Raw genomic sequence first — 5,654 nt, 5'->3', positions numbered from 1 at the left:
TCCCTAAACTTCCGTGATTTTCTTTATCATCGCCTAGAGAGCGCCCTGCAGACATTAAGCTGCATTTTCCCCCCACTGTTTCTACCCTTATTAGATGGTTTATCTCTCTGCTGGTTTTTTGATGGGTTTGAATACAGGGGTTAAATTCATATCTTGGAGTCTTTCTACCACAGCCTCCTCCAAAGCCTGCAGAATATCATAAAAAAAAAGAGCATCTGACCAACTCTGGAGCCAAAATGCTGTCCTCAGCTCTCTGGCTTAGCCTAAACCCCTGTCAATAAAATTATGCCCATTCACATAATTGCATTTGATTTTATTTACCACTGAATGTCTGAACGACTGGCGTGAGTCAAATAATTATTTTAGACACTCTGAAAAGCATACTTGAAAAGCATTTTATGAGTATATTAAATAAAGATAGCATCTAAATAACTTCAGGAGATTTTGAATATTATTTAACATTTTAGTGGTGCAGAAATCTATCACCCTACATGTCATTTAAAAAATAAATGTGATGCTTTTAACAAAATGGACATACCTATATGACATGCGATTGGCATATTATGAAGATTCTAGTATTGGATAAGGAGGAGGAAATATTTTCTTGTTAATAACTTAGCAATCATTGTCATCTAGGAAGAACAAAGAAACCAGTCAATCGGCATGATTTGTTTTGGTTAGAATCATCAGATTTTCTGTTAGACCCCCTTGCTATGCAATACCAAAATCTATTGTGATGCCAATCATATTGTTTGTATTAAAGTACCCGTGTAACATTCTGATTGTGCCTCAGTCTTCTCATGTGTAAATTGGGAATGATATTGGCTGTTTTAAGGGCATATATGAATGAACACTTAAAATCATGCCTTGATCCACACCTAGCAAATAGCAAGTATGCAATATATTTAGCCCTGAGCATCCCCAGTGCCTCATTAGACTGTAAATCTTTAAGAGTTTATATTGAGAGTTTCTGGATTGCTAAGCACCTAAACTAGTATTTGTTAAATTAATCGGTACTCAGGAACTTGTGAAATGCATACAGAATTGTACAATGGACAATAGTTCCATTTCACGATTAGTTTAGATAATCCTTAAATATAGAAAAATGTCTACTTTTTTTAAAAAAAAGCTCATGTATATTATGTAACCAAATAGGGTCATAAGGAAACCCCCTGAGCAGGCAGGTGAGGTGGGGAGAGTCACCAGAGAACTTCCGCAGAGTGTTGGAGTGAATGGCAGTCAGCACTGCACAGACCCAGAAAAAGAGCATTTTATGTTTAGCCTCCTCTGCTTCTCATTTCTGTGCATGCTAGGGGAGGAAGAGGAAGGCTGGCCAGTGTCCGCTTAGAGTCAGCTTTTTACTCATAAGAAACAGCACTGAGGGACTTTTTGTGAAGAAGGACTCAAGGTTCTTTCCACCTACTCTTTTGAGCCTCTTCATTTCAGGAAGTGTTTTTCCTGTAGCTTCACAAGCTTGTGAAATAGTGCCAGACAAATTGAGGTTTAAATCATTCCCCTGGCATTAACAAGCTATGTTTTCTTCAACAAGACACGTAATGATTTGAGTACTCCCCTCTGAAAATGAGGACAGTAATGTCCAGCTCACGGGGTTGTAAGGATCAGGGGTAAATGTATATGACACCTGTCACAACAGGTATTCAATAGAAGGTGGTTTTGAGTATTACTAACATCACTGTTACTTTTATGTTTTGCTTGTTGTCTTACAGTTCCTACAAAGTCCAGAAGGAGGAAAAATGAGCCTGTAATTATGTTTTCTTTGTTTGGAAGTATTGACTGGTTATTACGTGCTGGGTATCTGTTAGGCACTAATATTTCAGTGAACAAGAGGATTTTAACCACAACTCTCATGGGCATTATTATTAGCTAGCAAACAACTGGTATAGGATAATTAAGTGTGACAATTCTGCAGAGCAAAAGTTCAACATGAGCAAAAGCATGAGGCAGGGAGAATTGGAGTAGGGTCGTTGAGGGCTGGAAATTAGAGGGCTGGCAGGGTTCGGGTGCAAGGACCTGGAAGAGGGACCGGGGATATTCTATCTCTGCCTCATCTGTGAAATGGGGAGAAGAATAGCACCCATTACAGAGGACTGCTCTGAGCATTAAATAGTTCTGGAGGCCTCCTTAGAGTTCTTGCAAAGATTCAATGAATATATGGGAAGCCCTTAAAACAGTACGTCGCACATAGATATTAGCTGTGATGATGATAATGATGATGATGATGATGATGTACTTGAGGCATAGTCTGTGGGAATGGAAGTCAGTATGTGCCCACATAGTGAAGGTCTTTTCAGACTGCAGGAATAGTAATAAAACCTTTGTAGGGAAACTGTATGTTTCAAGATGAATGGGCCTCTACCAAGGCGGGTTGTGGGGTGGAGAGGTAGAAGAAGGGCATTCAAGGCACAGTGATGTATTTTTTAGCTGCCCAGAGTTCAACAGAGCTAGTCAGCACAGCGTGACACAAATTTTGATACAAGACACATATGTAATTTGAATTTTTTTATAGCCACATTTTTAAAAAAGTGAAAAGAAAAAAGAATCAATTTTAATAATATATTCCATTTAACCCAATATGTCCAAAGTGACAAATGCTCACATTTCAATATGCTAATATAAGCACATTAAAGAGATGTTTTACATTCTTTTGTTCATACCAAACTTTTGAAATCTAGCATATGTGATATTTAGAGCGCGTTTCATTTTGGACTAGCCACATATCAAGAGCCAAATGTACATGTAGCTACTAGCTACCATATTTGGCGATGGAAGGCTAGATGGTCATTTATTGCCTTTTAGTCCAGCCTAGGGGATTCATACTTTATCCTGGATGGATAGAAAATGAGATAGCAGAGAGATGGAATGCCAACATTTACCTTTTAGAAAGTTCACCCAGTGCTGTAGCTAGCTATATGATGGACGAAGTGGGTGAAGTAGGCAAACAGAGCCCCAAACCAGGGGACCATCCTTGGTGGTTACCAAGATGAGGACTTGGGGGCTGGAATAAGGTTGCAGCAATGCAGATGGAGAGGTGAATGGAGTCAAAGGAGGGTAAGGAAGCCAAATGCACTGGTTTGGGTGACGGAGGAAAGGGTGGGGCTGGGGAGGGAAGGGTGTGAGAAGAAGAAGCAGGTTTCTGAAGTTCATGCCTGGGTGCCTGGGTAGTGGTGGTCACTCAGTTGGGAAATGATGGGGAAATGACTTGTAACTGTGCACTTTAACCATAAACAGAGGAAGTATTTTGTGTGGAAGCAAAATCCTGCTATAGATCAGTACTCCTCAACAACATCATTTGCCACAAAGGAAGAATGCATCTTAATCATCTCCTCAATCAAAGTTTTAAACTCTAAAATCTCTTTTACTAGGACATATTTCTTTTATTTCCCATTTAAGCCAAGGGACATGTGGAGTCCTTAGTCATCAGCTGGTTGTTACATGGCACCATTGTGTGAATGCCACAAGCAGAATGTCTGAGTTACCAGGCCAATTCTACCACTTACTATGTAACTTTGGGCCTTGCTTAATTTCTGTGTGCCTCAGTTTCCTCAACTGTGACAAGAAGGTAGTGATGTCATTACACACATTGGTAGGTTAAAAGTTTGGAATGATTCCTAGCTCATAGTAAGCACAACATAAATGTCTGCTAAATAAACATGCTTTAGGCAACCTGACTGAATGGTACTTTTTGAAAATAGGGTTTGAAAATAGGGTGGCTTGCATCTTCATTGTCCAGTTTATCTGCATATCAAGAGGTTTAAAAAATGCTATTTAAAATTAATACCAAATATTTTCAATAAAGTGGTCAGAGAGTATCTATTTTTGTTTATTTTTATTTTACTTATTTTTCTTTTTAAAAATATATTATTTATCTGTTTCGGAGAGAGTGCATGCACATGGATGAGGGGTAGACACAGAGGGAGAGAGAGAATTCCAAGCAGACTCTGTGCTGAGCGCAGAGCCTGTCATGGGACTCAATCCTATGATCCTGAGATCATGATCTGGGTCAAAATCAGAGTCAGACACTAAACTGACTGAGCGACCCAGGGGCCCCAAGAGTATCTGATTTTAAATCATATTTTTTAATCTCCTGAATATGGGCTATGGTCACAGCAAAGACCTTCTGGTGACATAATTTTTTAACATTTTTAAAAACATTTAGGGGGATCCCTGGGTGACTCAGTGGTTTAGCACCTGCCTTTGGCCCTGGGGCACGATCCTGGGGATCAGGGATTGAGTCCCGTGTCAGGCTCCCTGCATGGAGCCTGCTTCTCCCTCTGCCTGTGTCTCTGTCTCTCTCTCTCTCTATCATGAATAAATAAATAAAATTTAAAAAAAAAATAAAATAAAAACATTTAGTAAGAAACAATGAAAAAGAAAATAAAAGGGGGGATTTTCTATTTAAAAAAATTGTTTTCCATGCATTTTCCTTATTTCTCTCTTTGGAATTGAAATGTTCATTTTTTTTATCCCTAGTTCTTGGGAGAATAAAAGCATTTATAAAAGAAAGCCTGGCTTCATTTGTATTTTGTTCTGTTTTATTAAATACCCATTATGTTCTATATGAAATCCCTCAAGACAATTAAGCCAGGAGTTTAAAAAAAAATCTAGGAACCATTTCAAGATATTGTGTTCTTAATTCTATATTATAATGACATCTAATATACGCCAGACTCCATATTAAATAGTTTATAAAAGTGCTGGAATATCACACTTGGCAGGTTGGAATGTGGTTAATTCTATTTGGGGTGAGTATGTTAGGAAACAAAAGAACACCCACGTACTCTACAGAGGAGCTGGGTCTCTCAAGACAAATGTGCATTTCCTGTGGGTGTTGGACAGGGAGAGGATGGATTTTCCAGGTAGACAGAGCCTGTACCCATGGAGGAAGATAAAAACATAGCAAACTTTCTGTGAGCTGTTAGTTGAGTGGGCTGTTGAGGGCAGGCTTGTAAGTAATTATAGGACAATATATGGAATATCCCATATTTTAGAAGGAAAGAGATAAGGGATAATTAGATTCCTTGAGAAAACTAAAGAAAGGTTCACATAGGAGACATTCCATAACATTGAAGAGTTTGAAAATATTTCAAGCTTAAAGCAAACATTACCTCTGAAGAAGTCCTTGCATTGGATAGAGTCACATCACTTTTCTTTCCCATAGAGCAGTAGGGATAAATCCCTGTAGAAGCCTTTCCCTTTGTTTTCCTATGAATTCTCTGATGTTGGAATTTTCTTGGTGAAGGAGTTTCCATGTTCATTTATTTAGGAAACCTTGTGCCTTTGAGTGTCACAAATAGAGATAGTTCTTTCCTGGCTGCTCCCAAGTCTAAGAGAGGAAGAGCAATGAGAAAGCTAAGGACAAGCTCTTTCAGGTTATAGACTCAAAGCACCCAACTGAAGCAGATGACGTCACATAAGGAAGGAGAATATTTCTACTGTTTTGGGGGATGAAAGATGGAAGGAAAGAGCTAAAAGAATGCCTCTTAATTTGCCTTTGGTTTATTTTGGAGACCCGAGGCTCTCTTGGTTTCAGGTACCTACCATCTTGACTCAGTTCTATCACTTCATCTCTTCCCCTGCTTTTCTTGTACTTCACCTAGTCAGGAGAAATCTTCAGTGACCTCATTTTCCAAAGA

The sequence above is a fragment of the Canis lupus genome, chromosome 37, assembly GCF_048164855.1.
Source record: "Canis lupus baileyi chromosome 37, mCanLup2.hap1, whole genome shotgun sequence".
In the NCBI taxonomy this organism is placed as follows: domain Eukaryota; kingdom Metazoa; phylum Chordata; class Mammalia; order Carnivora; family Canidae; genus Canis; species Canis lupus.
The sequence above is the reverse complement of the archived record's forward strand: the minus strand, read 5'-3'. Positions refer to the sequence as shown.